General features: G+C 51.6%; 1 long non-coding RNA gene across 1 annotated transcript in view; it reads left to right on the forward strand.

Moving 5' to 3' along the window:
- Window positions 1–4065: 4065 nt before the first annotated feature.
- The window catches only part of LOC120683793, a 46462-nt gene continuing 32310 nt past the window's right edge, over window positions 4066–18217 (forward strand). Inside the window, exon 1 of the long non-coding RNA XR_005678942.1 lies at window positions 4066–4199. This is a non-coding gene — a long non-coding RNA (uncharacterized LOC120683793). The remainder of the gene's footprint in view (window positions 4200–18217) is intronic.

An 18217-nucleotide genomic window follows, 5' to 3' on the forward strand; every position in this document is an offset into this window, starting at 1 on the left:
TAATTAGAGAAAAGAGCTCGGTCCACCATCACTGATTTTAGCCTGCGCTACCACCCAAATAAAAGGCCACAAATTAAACCTCTATTGGGGTCTAGTTGGTGCTCTTGAAAACCATTCGCCCCTCGATAAATGTGTATCATAACTTCGCTATTTTGTATGTACTCCCTCGGTCCTAATATATAAATCGCAACCACTTTTTACTCAAATCCCATGATATTAAGATGCTCTCTCTCTAGACACACGTATATCGATACAGTAATACTAGTATTCACAAAGAGAATTAAATATGTTCCTTGATCTTTGAACCAACGGTAGTTACAGCTTAGAGCAGGGCTAATAACCCAGCCGGTAGGCCGGCTGCGTGCCCACCATGCACCCGCTTCGGCTTAGCAGCTCGCCCTGTTTATGGTCTGGTTTTCCTGGGTTAAGCTGGGTTCGCAAGGCCCGCCGCTGCTCGAGGTCCGCCGGTGCGCCGTCATGGAGAGGGATGGGGAGAGGGAGAGGGGCACCACCATGCGGTGGAGAGGGAGAGGGAGAGGGAGAGGGAGAGGGAGAGAGGGGTGGCGGTGGTGGGGAGTAGAGAGGGAGAGAGAGTGAGTGGAGAGAGGCACCGTCAGGAGGGAGGGTTGAGCGGAGGGAGCAAACCCTAACTCTATGGATAGGGAACCCTAGTAATGGGTCATATGTGCTTCTTTGGGCCTCGGTATTTTAGGAGATGGGCTTTATATTGTGACTGCCTCTGTGAATTGATTTAAGGAGGTGGACAACTTAAGACGACTGCCTATGAAAATAGACTATTTTTTGGAGGCGGTTATTTTATAATGTCCGCCTCCGTAAATTAATATTTCAAGGCGGTTTTTGGTAACCATCTCGGTTAATAAAAGGTGTCCATCTCGGTCAATCCGAGACATTAACTGAGATGATTTCATTAACCGAGGTGGTTGTAATTGTTATCCGCCTCCGAGGCCATTTTTAAAGGTTGCGGTGTCAGACCCAGGGCCATGGGATACCTGACGTGGAGCGGTCCCCTACGAGATATAGGTATGGAATGTCATGTACCGATATGTCATGTAACTACCCGTATCATATCTTGTAGTAGCTAGATCGGATAGAAACTACCTGAAAAGTACTCGGGAAAACTCTATATGATAAATCGACCTAGGATTTCCATGTAACCCTGCTCCCCCGATCTATATAAGGGAGGGCAGGGACCCCTCCAACGGATGGATCCTCTAGGGACACCAAAACATTCCTCATAAAGCAATACAAAACATATAGAACATAGAGTATTACGTAACACTTGCGGCCCGAACCTTTCTAATCTCTTGTGTTGCTTGCATCATCGTGTTCTCGATCTTGGCGATTCTACAAGATCATCTCTCTGCCCAAGGGTATCTCTGGGTAAACATGACGGTAAAACACCGACACGCGGTTAATGTTTTTTAGTAGTGGTGGCGGCGGAGTCAGGCGCACGCGGGAGAGCCAGGGGAAGGGAGATGAGTTGGGCGCGCGCACGGCTCTCGCAGGGCTGGTTTTGACGTGACAGGGTCATCAAAACAGTGGATTCGAGAGGAGGGTGGTGGAAACGAGTGGAGTCTCCCCAACGGGAAGCAGCTGGTTTCTTCGAGTCTCGTTTCTAGCGAGGACTCAGTTTATTTATACTAATAAGGATGAAAAAATTGAAAACAATTCTCACCCACTCTAACCCACCCACCCCTCTCACAAAGTACCTCTTTTAGGTCTATATGGAAGATCTTAGTGCTTGACCAAACCTCAAAACACTATTAAGGAAAATGTTTCTGCCAGATGTTTTTTTTCACCCGCGTGCGGCCTTACCCGCCCGCCCGTACCCACCCCGATCCCGCCCGTCAATCTTGGTCTATCTTCGTTTCCTTCCTTCTCTGCCGCACCAATTCCCTCCCCTTCGCTCCCCTTCCGACGCCCACCCGCGCGCCCCTCCTCCGCCAGATCTCCGCGGCGGTACCGGAGGCCTTCCTCACTGCCGCGGCAGAGCTCCTCCACCGCCGCGCCGAAGACCCGGATCCGGCGGCCCTTGAGCTGGGGCACAAGCTGACCCACGCCCTCCTCCATCGCCAGCTCAGCGCCACCGACCCGCGCCGTGGACACCGTCACTCCAGCCTGCGCTCCACCTAGCCGCGGGCGCCGACGCCACGCCTCCTCCGCCAGCTCTCCGCGGGGCCAGCTCTCCCAATCTCGTGATCCCCAATCCGGAGGTCTCCGAGTCGCCGATCCGAGCGCGGCCGGAGGAGAGATCCCGCCGATCAGGGAGCTCAGGGGCTCGGATTCGAGCTCCTACTCGTGGCCCATGCTCTCCCCCGCGCTCGTGATCTCACCCTGCTCCGATGTCCTAGCCGCGCCTCCCCGCCGGCCCTAACCGCTGCACCCCACTGCTCTCCACCGCACTCGCTGATGCCTCTGACCTGCTGTAGCGAAAATGGCCTCTCATGCCATATTTCAATATAATGTTTTGGCGATTGATGACACACACAACACTTGGACTAATATGATTGTCAAGACAAACATTCCTAGGCTTTTAGGTTCAAGTGATGACAAAGAGAAGATAGGCGCAGCTAGGCCCGAAGGGCCACCCCTACTGATGTTAAGGAAAAGACACACGCCGGTGTAATTGTCCAGAAGCTGGAAACTGAAGATACACTCACCGGATTAACCGACGTAGAAGAAAATGCATGCGTCGGTGCATTGCCAAACAAAGACCGATGAAAATACATACACCGGTTGAACCGACGATGCATCGGTCAATTGCATCGGTTCAGTTGTCCAGAGAGGTGGTTTTTGGAGGAACGTGAAGAAGTTACAATCACCGGTTAAACTGACGCTAATTTTACATACACCGGTTGATTGCATCGGTTAAACCGGCGATACACCGGTTAATTGCTAACGGCTAGTTTTTCAAGTGGCAGTTTACATACACCGGTTGAACCGATGATGGCTTTTGGGGTACGACGGATTAACCGGCGTTAAGCACATTTCTGGCAGCTTTTCTCCAACGGCTATATTTGCTTGTGCTGCCTATATATACCCCCAAGGCCGGGTCATTTGGGAGTGCTGGAGTTCAAGGAAGTATACAAGAGCTAAAGATCATCTCCAACCACCATAGAGCTTCATTGTACATCATATAGGCTTAAGCACACTTGTGAGAGTGCTTAGTGCTTGTTTAGGCTTAGTTCTTGAGAGAACTAGCTTGAGAGAAAGCCTTGCTGCGGCAAGCACCTTGTGTACTCGTCGTGTGACCCTCCGACTTGGTGTGGAGTGGCAACGACACTTTGTGCGGGGAAGGAGGCCCCTACTTGGTGTTAAAGCTCCAAGATAGTGAAGACGGTGCCGTGGTGACGCTTCGAGATAGACGGTGGCGGTGACCTCGTCTTTGTGACTTGGCATCACTTAGCCTTTGCTTGTCGGGAGCCTTAGAGGCATGGCAAGACGGTGATCAAGCGAAGAGACTCGGCATCACACTTGTTCTTTGTGAGCAAGTGGCCGTGGACGTAGGGAGGGACTTTGGTGTCCTAACCGAACCACGTTAAATCGTGTGTCTTGGTGTCTTCACGGGAGTTTGCATATCCTCTCCCTTACCGCTTTACTTACCGCATTACGTTTTCCGCATTTACTCTTTCTTGCTTACCTTTACTTTCCTAGTTAGTTTGATTAGGATTGGTTATAGGTTGCAAGTCTTTTTGGGTAAGTAGAGGGTAGCATAGATAAACCTTAGTCATAACTAGCATGTGTAGGACGTGTTAGGTTTATCTTATGCAATTAGATTGAGCCCTAGGATAGAAAAGCGATTAGCGACCCTATTCACCCTCTCCCCCTCTAGGGTCGGACACCCCGGTGATCCTTACACCTGCAACGAGCCGGTGCTCCCTAGATATGCTCCGATCCGAGGTCCTCGCCGTCGGCCCTACATTCATCGTCGGCGCCATGTTGACCATCACACTCGGACCTGCAACGCCATTGACTATTCCGCGCGCTCACGATCTCGCCCAGCTACGGACGCCGTCGCTGCACCACCCTACCAACCGTGCCGCCGTTGCGGACGACGTCTCCACGCCGCCCTCCTCACCGCGACTCTCCATGGTGCTTCCGTGGAACCTGAGCGCATCTCGCCCATATGGCTCTCTCTGCTCTTAGGGAGCACAAACTAAGGAGTCGAGAGCTTCTAGGTACCAATCAGACTCCCATTTGGCAGCAAAACTACGATGATTAAAGCAAGTCGGTTGTTGGTTTTGTCGGGTACCACGATTAGGGACACCCTAATCGGGGCACTAAGGTCACCCTAAAAACGCAAACACATGTTAGGCGACTGAGCCCACGAAGGCCCACGGCCTCCTTCCAATCTGGAAGAAAGGAAAGGGATCAAAGAAGCCTAGCATGCGGCCCATCCACACCCCCCTTTGACCCCATAGATTTGATCTCCCATCAAGGCCCCCGACTGCGCCCCGCGTCTCCGCCTCGCTCGAGGGTAGTGAACCTACCCTCGAGCAGGCAAATCATCTCCGCCTCGCTCGAGGGTAGCGAACCTGCCCTCAAGCAGGGCGAACCATCTCCGCCTCGCCTGAGCCCACCCCTCGACGAAGAAGACAAATGGCCCTGCCGCTCACCAGCCCATCTTGCGGAGGCATTAAATGCCAACCACTCCTCACAGCGCCCAGGACGGACGGCGTCAGGCCGCCATTCCCCACAGTGGCTGTGACCGGAGTCCCATCCGCCAACTCCGGTCACTGCTCCGCCATCCCGGACGCTGTGGCAGCACTGTGGAACCTGCGACGCGGGATGAGACGTGCTCGGCACAGTTCCCATCACTATTCCGCCAACTCCTGCTGACCGGACTCCACCTCACCACACCTATGGCCCCGGACCCGCCCCCTGCTTGGGAAGGGGTCCGGTGTCGCCATGTGCCCCTCAAGGAGGGACGCTCAACACTATCAGCTGGAGGCCCGGACCTCCCCCCTCGAGGGGGTCCGGGACCTCCACGTGACTCCCGGACCCCCTTAGTGCACGCTTTAGCACCCCGCCCGGGGGGGGGGTCCGGGACCGCCACGCGCCCCATCACTGCTGGCGCACATATATATGCAAGACCCTGACCTGTAGGGCCCACGAAACGCCGCCACGCCACATTTGGAAAACGGTACACCCTACGGCGACGACCACGCCCTCTGCTGGGACTGGCAGGACGCCTACGCGATCGCCGCAAGACCAAGAACGATACCCAGGACGACTGCCACGCCTGACGCCATGCCCCACAGTGTACTTTCCACAGTACTCAACCACTGCACCCCCGCGATTCGGGGGAAAACGACGACTTCCACGTTCCCCTGCGCATGTACACCATCCCTCCTTGTGACTATAAAAGGAAGAGGCGGGCTTCCTTTTAAGGGGGAGGTTCGCTATCATCGTCACGCAATCTGACCACTCGATAGAACACAACGCTCAGCACCCGATATTGGCACTCGCCTCAATCTACTTCACCTCTAGCAGAGACCTGGGAGCTTCCCTCCCTCTCTCGCCACGCCTGTACCCCCTACTATAGGCACCTCCGATGCAAGATAATACAGTGCCCTCGCACACCACCTTTGCTGGACGTACAGCCCCGCGACCGGAACCAGGATAAACCCATGCGTTACTGTGTTGCCACTTGCATCAACATCTAGGACGAGGAAACACGCAGCATTACTAGTTGGGATCCGGACTGCCGGGTCAGGACACCGACAGTTGGCGTGCCAGGTAGGGGCTCGCTGTGTGACATTTTCTCCTTTGTTCCCATTTGATTTTCAGGGATGGCGAGCAGATCCAACCCATTTCCCATGGGCATCTCGGATCCGCTCCCAGCAGGATACGTGATCTGGTTCGGGAGTCTCGAGTTCAGAGCAACTGGCAATGGTTACCTCATGGAGCTCCTCTCGCCCAGACGCAACCCGGACATTCCGACTTCACCAGCCCGGCGCAACAGGCGCTCGGGCCAGCACTCGTGACAGGCGCGCGCAGAGCGGCGATGGGCGGCACGCCTCACCTCCCCCACGTGGGTTGAGGTTGCCATGTCGCAGCTCAACGTCGCGGCCGACGGGGCCACCGCTTCGTCATCACGTGCTTCGGCGTATGCAGCGCCGGCAACCTCATCGACTGCAGCCCTAGTGCCTCCCAGGGGGGCGCGACTGCAGCGTCACCCTTCCCCATCGGGATGCGTAACACTGCCTCATATGCTTCTTCATCCAGCACCAACTTCGCCGAGTACGAGGATCTGCCGGGTCATCACCTCTTGTCGATACGCAACCTCATTGCATCATCTCCTAACGACTCCTACCCCGAGACGGCCAGCTCGATCGCCAACGACATCAACTTCTTCATGAACAACTTCACGGCCGAGGAGGCCGAGGACTACTCCAGGGTCCGCGACCCCGACATTTTCCGCTCGTTCCAGCTGGCTACGGCTTACTGCCTCACCTGCTCCGAAGACTCTAGCGAGGGGGATTACGATCCTGCCCGGGAGTGCTTCATGGTCCAGCTCGCGGACGGGCAATAGGACAATGCTCCGGGTGATGATGGGAACGGCGGGGCAGACGCACAGACAAACCAGATGGTGCCGCCTGCGGCCCCTTCTTCTTCGTCAAGCTCGGCGGCGCGGCAAGCACAGCTGGCGCAGCTCAAGGAGCTTCAAGCCAAGCTCGACGAGCAGCTTCGGCAGACCCAGGAGCTGCGCACCGCACTCGAGCAACAGCGCACCGCGCATGGTGGACATGCCCAGGCGGCGGCTCGCGTTGCTCGGGAGCGGATCCTAGCCGACGACAACGTCGAGAAACCTCCGGAATCGAAAACAGCCGGCGAGAAACTCGTCGCTGCGGCCTACCTACTCCAAGCGATGCCTGAGCCGTCGACTACTTCGGGTCGCAACCTGTGTCGTGAGGCACAGGCGCTCATCGAGCAAGCTGCCGTGCAGCAGGCCGAGAGCTCTGCGTCTCGCATGCACTCGATAGCCCCGAAGCAGCCCGGTGGGACTGCACGCCAGGACCACGAGGCTTCGGTGCACACTCCGCCAGGAGGGAAAGGGAATGCAGCCGTAGAGGCATATGTCGATGACATCGTTGTAAAATCCAGGAAGCCGGACAACCTGGTTGCCGATCTCAGGATCACATTCGATTGCCTAAGGGCTAAAGGGGTAAAACTCAACCCCGAGAAGTGCGTGTTCGGAGTCCCTCGAGGCATGCTCTTGGGCTTCATTGTCTCCCAGCGGGGCATCGAACCCAACCCTGAGAAACTCTCGGCCATCACTCGGATGGGACCGATCCGAGACCTAAAGGGGGTACAGAGGGTCATGGGATGCCTAGCGTCCCTCAGCCGATTCATCTCGCGTCTCGGCGAGAAAGGCTTACCCCTGTATCGACCTCTGAGGAAAACCGAGCGCTTCACGTGGACCCCCGAAGCTCAAGAAGCCCTCGACAGGCTGAAGGCATCGCTCACTCACGCCCCCATTCTCACGCCACCCGCGGATGGCGAGCCCCTCTATCTGTACGTAGCTGCGACGACCCAAGTGGTCAGCGCGGTGGTCGTTGTCGAAAGACAAGAGGAGGGCCATGCTCTGCCCATCCAACGGCCGGTGTACTACATCAGCGAGGTGTTGTCTGAAACTAAGACATGCTATCCACAGATTCAAAATCTGCTATACGCAGTGGTTTTGGCCCGGCGCAAGCTGTGCCACTACTTCGAGACCCATCCCGTCACCGTGGTCTCGTCTTTCCCTTTGGGAGAGATAGTCCGCAACAGGGAAGCCGAGGGTAGAATTGCCAAATGGTTAGTGGAGCTGATGGGAGAAACTCTCACCTACGCCCCCCGCAAAGCGATCAAATCCCAAGTCTTGGCTGACTTTGTGGCTGAGTGGACGGACACTCAGCTACCCCCACCGCAAATCCAGGCTGAATGCTGGACCATGTACTTCGACGGGTCGGTGATGAAAACCGGCGCCGGTGCCGGCCTCCTCTTCATCTCACCCCTCGGAGATCACATGCGATACGTAATACGCTTGCACTTCCCTGCGTCTAACAATATGGCGGAGTACGAGGCCCTCCTCAGTGGCCTCCGCATCGCCATCGAGCTCGGCGTCAAATGCCTCGACGTGCGCGGTGACTCTCAACTCGTCATCGACCAAGTGATGAAGGAGTCTAGCTGCCACGACCCAAAGATGGAGGCATACTGCAAAGCAGTACGCCGCCTCGAAGACAAGTTCGACGGCCTAGAACTCAATCACGTCCCGCGCAAGTACAACGAGGGTGCCGACGAACTAGCCAAGATCGCGTCGGGGCGGATCACTGTCCCCCCGAACATCTTCGCTCTCGACGTCACCAAGCCCTCCGTCGAATTCAAGGATCCGGCAGAGCCTGGCCCCTTGACCGCCGGGCCCTCCGGCGGGAACCCCCCGGCGGACGAGGCCGAGCCCATGAACATTGACTTCGAGACCTCCTCTGCGGACGAGGCCGAAGTAATGGAGATCGACGAGGCCCTCACATCGCAAGATTGGCACACCCAGTACCTCAACTGGATGATTCGAGGGGTCCTACCCTCGAACCGCGCTCAGGCGCGGCGCCTCGCTAGGCGGGCCAAGTCCTTCATCCTAATCGACAATGAGCTATACAAGCACAGCCCCTCGGGCGTCTTGCAGCGATGCATCCCCATCCCCGAGGGCAAGGAGCTGATCCGCGACATCCACGCTGGCACCTGCAGGCATCACGCCGCGCCGCGCACCCTCGTGGGTAACGCGTTTCGGCAAGGCTTTTTCTAGCCCACCGTGGTCGCTGACGCCACCGACGTCGTGCGGACCTGCGAGGGTTGCCAGTTCTACGCTCGAAAGACACACCTCCCGGCCCATGCTCTGCAGACCATCCCCATCACGTGGCCGTTTGCCGTGTGGGGACTGGACCTCATCGGCCCGCTGCAGAAGGCGCCCGGGGGCTTCACCCACTTGCTGGTGGCAGTCGACAAATTCTCCAAATGGATCGAGGCTCGACCCATCGGCAAGATTAAATCCGAGCAAGCCGTTCTGTTCTTTACGGACATCGTCTTCAGGTTTGGGGTCCCGAACTCGATCATCACCGACAATGGCAGCCGGTTCACAGGCAAGAAGTTCTTGGCATTCTGCGACAGCTTCCACATACGTGTGAACTGGTCGGCTGTGGCGCACCCACAGACGAACGGGCAAGTGGAGCGTGCCAATGGCATGATCCTCCAAGGACTGAAACCAAGAATCTTCAACAAGCTGAACAAGTTTGGCCGGAGGTGGCTCACTGTTGTCGGTCGAAACCCACCGGCGAGCAGCGACAGGCAACACGAAGAGCCGGGAGGTCACCGGAGCGCTGGCAGGCACTGCTCCCTCGTCGACGGCCCGCAATTCCGTCACGCGCCCGGAGATTCTGGAGAATGTCGGGCGTGCCACCTGACCTATACCCGATCAGGAGGGTGCGAACGTGCTCCAAACAGTTTCCTGCGTACAAAGACACGTGTAAACATAAGTCCGAGCCGTGGGGTCGGCTCCCCGGGATGACTCTTGCATCGGCTTTAAAGAGCCGATCGAGTCCTGGTTAAGACTAAAGCAAAGCATCTAACACGCCACCGGATCATCCAATCCGTTTGCAAGGTCTAACCTAGCAGATATTACGCCAACTCTTGAGAAGAAGAGCAAACCATAACAGAATAGATCTATTAGATGGAAAAGAAGCAGGGTGTTGCCTTTACGCAGCTAACTCTGTGCAACAAGAGCTAGTATAAGATGATGACATGATCGCGTAAAGACAACATGATATTTGTAGACGATAAGCAACAAAGCACGATAGATCTACTAAAAGCCATGCTACGAACATCAGGATAACAAGCATTACTCGCCATAAAAAATGCTTCAGTACGAGTAATACCAAGGTAAAAGCAAGAACAATACTGCCTTGATCGCAAGAAGCGATCAGGGCAGCATGGCGCTTACTTGGATGAAACCCTAGAATTAGGGGTGGCGATGCGCCGAGGGTTGTTGTTTGCGAGACGTGATGACGTTCTTCTTTCATGAATAACATAGGGTACATATTTATAGTCCGGAGACTTGGGAAACAATCTAAACTAATCTTGTCCCGATTGGACTCTATCTCTAATCTTGAACTAAATCTAAAGATACATGGCTCATGTGGCCCAAATGCTCAAGCAGGAGCCGATTTACAAGCCTTCTTAATGTTCTGCTTTAAACCCATCTTGCTTTCGGCCCATAAATTAAGCCTGTTAATTTATGGCGATAACACATGCCCCCCTGGTTTTGGCAATGATAATTCCAAAACCACTCCGTCGCTTCATCTCCCGTTAATGCTCATTAAAACACACTGCAACTACCAAGGAAGACGCAACGTCTCTGCAACTGGCTCCTCGTAGAACGTGAAACTGCCGATCCGTCTTCCATCTTTTCACTATTTAATCTCACCCCGAATCGGCTCTTCTTCACAGCAAACTCCTTCCTCCCAAAGCCAAGTAGCGCAGAAAACCCCAGTCCTCCAGCACCAGAAGTCATGGCGATCTCTTCCTCCTCCGACTCCAACTCCTTCGGAGACTCTTCCTCCTCCTCTTCTCCTTCTTCTTCCCCCCTCCCTGCTTCTTCCATCGACTCCATCCCGGAGAGTCAGGAGCTGACGCCGGAGTGGGACCCAACTGCAGCGTATGAAGCGCTGGCTCCTCTGCACTGGGATGCAGAGGAGTTCGACTTCGGGACCGTCTCCGAGGAGGACGAGCCCAAGACCGAGGGAGAAGACCTCCGGCTCCTGTTCCAGGAGGAGTCGGAGGGCAGCGACGAAGAACACCCCTCTTCGGACGGAGTCGACTCCTCCTCGGAAGAGGAGATCGACTCCTCCTCCGACGATGATGAGCCGATGGGTGGAAAGCCCTTCCGGTTCCTTGGGTCCTCCGATGAGGACAGCGAGGAAGAGAACAGCGGCGGAGACGACGGCTAGAGCGACTTCGGGTCCGAGGGCGGCAGCAGCGCCTTCAGCAGCGACAACGACGACAACGACGACGACAGCGACGACAGCGGAGATGCACCGTCCCGGAGCCCCAAACGCCGTAGGTACTAAGTACCTACGAGCAGTAGAAGTAGTACTGTAGCAGTAGGATTGTAAAGCCGAAGGATTAATTCCTTTGTAACAATCGGCTTTTCCTTGTAATGATGTTTCTTTTAATGAAATCAACTTCCTTCAATTACTGCGTACTCGTTCACTTTCCAAAAAGCCGATGGCAACGCATCAGGCTTCTATAAATATCCAAGAATCGACGAAATTCAAACTAGAAGCAACCCGCATAAAGAGTATCACTTCCACCTTGAACCGAACTCGAAACAAGCTCTCAAATCCGAGCGTAATTCGAAAACCCAGCTCTACAAATTTGAGCAAGAACTCTTCAAGCATCCGGAATTCGAACCAGAGCCCGCAGCAACCATTCCCGAAGTCAACGAATCTGAACCATGACAGACTCTGCAGCTTAGACAACAAATCCTACTATTGATGATGTGGCAATCTGCGGCCTGAACGTAATATTCAGCCTAATTCTTTCGGTTTTCTTCAGCTTAGCAATCTTCTGAAACTTTTAAATTCTGAAATCTGAAACCTGACACCGTATGCATACTTCTGAATTTCTGAACTTCAGGTGTCAGACATTCTTCTGCCGCATCCTTCAAACCCAAAATCTTTCTGTCTTGGCCCACGAACTTATGAAAACCCCATAGATTTGATCTCTTGTGAAGCAAATAGGATCCCTTTCGTGAGTCAAAATATTGATTTGAACCTCTGGGCCAACTGCTTAAGAGCCTGGCCTAACCCTCCTGAGAGCTGGATTACATGGTACAGCAGAGTAGCAAAATCTTATATGCCCTTGTGGCAGGATTTGAACATAGCCGATGCACTTAGCTTATCACTGTCTCCTCTCGACAAAGATGAAAATCTTTTGAAAACCATTGGCTATTTTTGGTATGATGCCCTGAACTATTTTTTCTTCGGTCATGGACCCATGACCCCTACTCTGCTAGATGTCACCATGATAACTGGCCTAGATATCAGATCTCCTAATCCTGCTGCCCACAAAATGGCAGTAGTCCCCTTCAAACTTTCTTCCAAGGCAAACTGCACAAACTAGGGCACTTACATGAATCAGCACATGAAAACAAAAGGTCCAGTGACTGAGAAGGAACACACAGCCTTCTTAAATCTTTGGCTAGAACATTTCATCTTCTATGGTCCTTCTTTATCTCCAACTAAGAATTTTCTTCCCTTGGCCTACCATTTGGCCCATGGCAACCACACCGGCCTAGACAAACTTTTTCTTGGAGAAACATACAGATATCTGCATTTGCTGACATCTAACCTGCTTAACCAAAAGAAACTGAGAACTGGAGGCCCTTGGTGGTTTATTCAGTTGTGGGCACAACTGTACTTTCAGCACCATATCCCCAACTTCCAAGGCCTGACCAAGAATTCCTTTCCTGATGAGAATGGCAAACCAATTAGATGTACTAGCTATGACCAAGCTTTATTTAGTCTCCCTGGCAGTAAACTGAATTCAGCAGATGTAGCAAACTGGTTCAGAATCTTCTACAAGGGCTTAGAGAATCCCATTTATTTCCCATTCACTGAATCTGAATCCTTTGAGATCCCAGCTGCCTTCAGACTAGATAATTTTGCCAATGATTACAACACTCGGCATTTATACTCTTTAATGATCCGACCTGGCTTCCTTCCTGTTGGAATCAGCACCTCTAATAGAATTATCAAGCCAGGTTATGAATCTTACCAACCAGTCATAGCGGCTCGGCAATTCGACCTAGGACAGGTCCCTCCCCACTTCCATATTCACCACTTGGTGGAGAGTAGAGCCGATCTGCCTGATGGTCTCACCAGTTCAAGATACTACAGCATGTTCAATGATCTCCACATTCCAACACCAGCCGATCTGTCCTTTGATCCTTCATCAATCGATTTTAGCACATAGTGGGGAATGTGGAAAACCCATGTTTTCAGAAAAGCTTTAGGTACTCGACTGCAGCAAATTGATCTTGAATATGTAATCCCCGAGGAAGAGGTACAGAATTTATACATTCATCCTTTCTGAGTCCTCTATCCTTTTACTTGACTAATCCTGCTCATCCTGCTAGCAGCAACAAGATGGTCCAGAACCCATGACCAGCAACGGGGAGCCATTCCACTTTCTTCCAACTGCCCCTGATGTTCTCTTCTGCAAGGGATCACCATCAATGAAGAAAGTGATAATGACTATTTAGCCAGACTTACTTCAGTCGGCTTCCAAACGAAGAGAAGCTTCTGTAATTGTTGCCCCCCGAGTCTTAACCAAGAAAAGGAAAATGATCACGAGGCGAGTCATCAAGAAACCAGCACCAGCTTCCCCGAGTCCATCAGAGTCCAACACCAACCAAGTAACTCATCATTCTAAAACTTCTTCTTTATTGCACACATATGTACTCTGGTTGACTGTAATTCTATTTCCAGGACGCAACTGAAGACATCCTTGAAACCAGTAGCCCAGCACAACATGAAGTCATCGTTCATGAAGATGACACTGGAGCAACTGAGACTTCAAATACTCTGACGGATGTGCATGACGAACAGGCTAACACAGTCGAAGCCCCTGTTGTCACCTCCAATCTAACCGGATCGGCTACACCTGAACCGATCATCACTTCTTGTTCAGAACAGGTAACTTTTAAGAGAACCAATTCTGAATCAGCCGATAGCTTCATAAATGCATCTCGCTCTAACTTCAAATACGTCCACAGGGCTTTGATATTTCAGGTTTGCTTTCCTTTGACCCGGCATCAATGGGTCTGACTGCCCCTGGAGTAGAAACACCATCTTTGCAGCAATCGGGTAATTTGGCACATCAGCTTCAACTCATCAAGGATCTACTATCTGCTCCGATCACTGCTCTGGTTGATGATTCCAGCAAGATAAAAGAAATTCTTGAGCAGATAGAATCCCAGCTTCCAGAATTACTTCGAGTCAAACTTTGGCCAGCCGGCCATCTTCCTTTCTTTCGGGCAGAGGTGAAGGCAGCTCAACAAAGAATAGAAGCACGTTGTTCTCAAATCTCTCTGAAAACTGACATAGCTCAAAAGTGCAAAGCCCTCAACCAAAAGAAAGCAACTCTGGATGCTAAAGTTGATACCTCCGAGAACACAAGACGACTCAACCTCTTGGAAAAGGAACTGATGGAACTTGAAGAAAAGGTCCACCATACCCAAAGACTAATCCAAGAGGAGAAAGCTTCGATCGCAAACTCCAAGCAGGAAGCCCAAGAAATGACCGAACAAATACAGGCAGAGTTTGCAGAGATAAGCACCTTGAGTCGGCAGATAATATCAGGCGATGACAAGGACGACGAAGCAATCATAGCACGAGCAGACGCTGTACGTGCAGAAGCCATCCATGCCATAGAAGGATTCCTGAACTAGTAGGACTATTCAGAAAACTTTTGATGTCGCCTGTTAAACCTGAAACACCTTAAGTCGATGGTTATACATCGGCTATCTTACTTCTCATATGTATTTTTCTAGCCAACTCAACGTGTTGGCCTCTCATTTTTTTTCCGGCTAACTCAACGTGTTGGCCCTTCTCCTTTTTTTCCCCCGGCCAACTCAACGTGTTGGCCTTTCTCAGGACAGCCAGATGGATGTCATCGGCTCTTGTTACTCATTTTCCCACATGCTCGGGAAATACTTCTTGAGGTGTTGGCCATTGACAGCAACAGGGAACTTGACGCCGTCCAATTCCTCGAGCATGTATGCATTCCCAGGCAAAACCTGATCAATCTTGTACGGCCCGTGCCAACTCGGAGACCACTTGCCATACTTTTTATCTTTAGTTCCCAATGGCAATACTGCCTCCCAAACCAAGTCTCCAACCTGAAAATTATTTGGCTTGACCTTCTTATTGTACGCACGAGCAACTTTAGCTTTATTTTCCTTGATCTTCTCCAGCAACCAAAGCCTTAGCTCTGTCAGATCCTCCACATTATCGTTCATCAAGGCGGCATACTGTTCAGCAGGTAGATCATTCTGAAACTCAACACGCCTTGATCCAGCCGTGATCTCCCATGGTAACACAGCATCTTGGCCATAGACTAAATGGTACGGCGACGTCTTGGTAGACCCGTGATATGAAATACGATATGCCCACAAAGCTTCTGACAACACCTCATGCCAGCGCCTAGGATATTCATCGATCTTTCTCTTTATGAGCTTAATGAGGCTCTGGTTGGATGCTTCAGCCTGTCCATTAGCTTGGGCATAATATGGAGATGATATGATCAGCTTAATTCCCATGTCATCGGCGAACTTTCTGAATTCCTCTGATATAAAGACCGATCCTCCATCGGTTGTAATAGTTTGAGGAATCCCAATTCTGTGAATGATGTGCTCTTTGATAAAACTGATCACATCTCTTGACGCTACTGACCTCATGGGAACTGCCTCTACCCACTTTGTGAAATAATCTATAGCAGCTAAGACCCACTGGTGACCCTTGCTAGATGACGGGTTGATCTGACCAATCATGTCCATGGCCCAACCTCTGAATGGCCACGGTTTGATGATAGGATTCATTACTGATGCTGGCACTATCTGAATTTTACCAAACCTCTGACATGCCTAACATTCCTTGTAATATTTGAAGCAATCTTCAAGCATAGTGGGCCAGTAATAACTCGATCGCCTAATCAGTCACTTCATCTTTTGAGCCGATTGATGAGTACCGCAGGCTCCTTCATGAACTTCATGCAAGAGCTGATTCGACTCTGCGGGTCCCAGACATTTAAGCAGTAGTCCTTCCAAGGTTCTGTAAAACATGTCATCACTATCAGAACATACTTCATTGCCTTGAGTCTTATCTTTCTGGGTGCCCCCCGAGCCGAATCCTTCAAGTAATTGAAGATATCGGCTCTCCAGTCTCCAGGTTCTAGAAACTGAACCTCTACGTCGACCCCATCGGCCGTTTCCTTGTACCCGGATGCCATCTGTGCCAAATCATTGGCTTCATTGTTCAGAGTCCTGCGTATCCAGTGGAAATTGATGTACCTAAATTGTGACATCAACTCACGGCACTGCATCCATATTGGAAAAAGAGCATCGCTCTCACATCTATATTCTTCCGTGAGCTGAGAAATCACCAGCTTCGAATCTCCAAATATTTCCACCGCTTCTGCACCAGCTTCGAGGAGCAATTCCATCCCTTTGTGAACAGCTTCATATTCCACCAAATTATTGGTGCATGGGGCAGTCACCCTGATGGAAAAGGAGTAAGTCGCCCCTTGAGGCGACACCAACAGAATTCCCACACCGCACCCATCATCACAGCCGATCCGTCAAAGAACATAGCCCTAGCACGAATAAATAGTGCAGCTATATCAGTGTTGATCCTGTCTGCAACAAGATCTGCCAGTGCCTGTCCTTTGACTGCTTTTGCAGGCTGATACCGAATATCGAACTCTGACAATGCTAACATCCATTTTCCAAGCCGGCCTTTCAGAACAGGAGCCGACAGCATGTGCTTTATGACATCCGATTTGCATATGACAATTGTTTCCGCCGAGAGCAAAATATGACGAAGCTTTGTACATGTAAAGAATAAGCAAAGGCAAAGCTTCTCGATCTTAGGATACCTGGTCTCGGCGTCTAACATGCGCCTGCTGAGGTAGAAAACCACCCTCTCCTGGCCGTCGTGCTTCTGGACTAACACCGAAGCAATGGAAGTGTCTCCCACGGATAGGTACACGTAGAACGGCCTATCTTGCTGAGGAGGAACTAACACTGGAGGCTTTGACAAATATTCTTTGATTTCATCGAAAGCTTGCTGCTGTTCTGCCCCCAGCGAAACTCATCATCGGATTTGATCTTTACTAAACTCATGAATGGTTCGATGCGCCCAGACAGATTAGAAATAAATCATCTGACAAAGTTAATTTTACCGATGAGCTTTTGCAACTCTTTCTTCGTGGTAGGCGGCTTCATCGTTTTCACAGCCTCTTGACTCTTCAAGCCGATCTCGATTCCCCGTTCATGCACCAAGAATCCCAAAAATTGACCGGCCGATACTCCAAAGGCACATTTCTTTGGGTTCATTTTGAGCCCAAACCTTCGAGTCCACTCCAAGACTTGACGCAGATCTTCTAGATGCCCCTAGCTGATTTGGATTTGACCACGACATCATAAATATAAATTTCTACTAGTTTGCTGATGAGATCATGAAAAATGTAATTCATGGCACGTTGGTACGTTGCACTGGCATTTTTTAGTCCAAAGGTCATAACCAAATATTCGAACAAGCCGACTGCGCCTGGTGCTCTGAACGCGCTCTTGTTCACGTCTTCTGGGGCCATGAAGATCTGGTTGTAGCCGGCATTACCGTCCATAAAACTCATCATTTTGTGGCCGGCAGCTGCGTTGATCAATGTCTCTGCAACATGCATCGGGTATTCGTCCTTTGGCGTCGCTCTGTTGAGATCTCTAAAATCGACGCAGACACGCCATCGGCCATCCTTCTTTTGTACCGGTACCATGCTAGAGATCCATTTTGCATACCGGCACGGCCTGATGAACCCAGCATCCAACATCTTCTCCACCTCTTTCTTGACTTCTTCTAGGACTTCAGCCTTCATCTGACGTGCTCATTGATGAAACGGCCGAAACCCTTTCTTGAGCGGGAGCCGATGCTCGATGATGCTTCTGTCTAGACCAGGCATCTCAGTGTAGTCCCACGCGAAACAATCCCGGTACTCTTTCAGCAGTGCAATCATCTCCTCACGCAAGACCGAATCCAACTTCTTGCTGATAAATGTCGGCCATGGCTTATCCCCAGGACCGATGTCAACCTCTTCCAAATCATCAGCTGACTCTGAAAAACCAGCTGCGAATGCAGGCGAATCTTCGTTATCCACAAGATCGGCGACAAACACAGGGAGATGACAAGAAAAATTATTTGGCCAACCGCATAGGCTGGCCGCTTCTATACTTCCTTTATCATTAGAAACCAGATAGTCGATGAGTGGCCAACTGCCAGAGCAGGCCATCGTATGTACATGATGTAACAATTCCAACCCCAAATAGGATTTTTCTATTTTTTGGGGCCGGTCGCTGGGATCGGCCTCTCTATTACTATTACACCCCGTA

This window comes from Panicum virgatum, chromosome 7N, assembly GCF_016808335.1.
Source record: "Panicum virgatum strain AP13 chromosome 7N, P.virgatum_v5, whole genome shotgun sequence".
Taxonomy (NCBI): Eukaryota; Viridiplantae; Streptophyta; class Magnoliopsida; order Poales; family Poaceae; genus Panicum; species Panicum virgatum.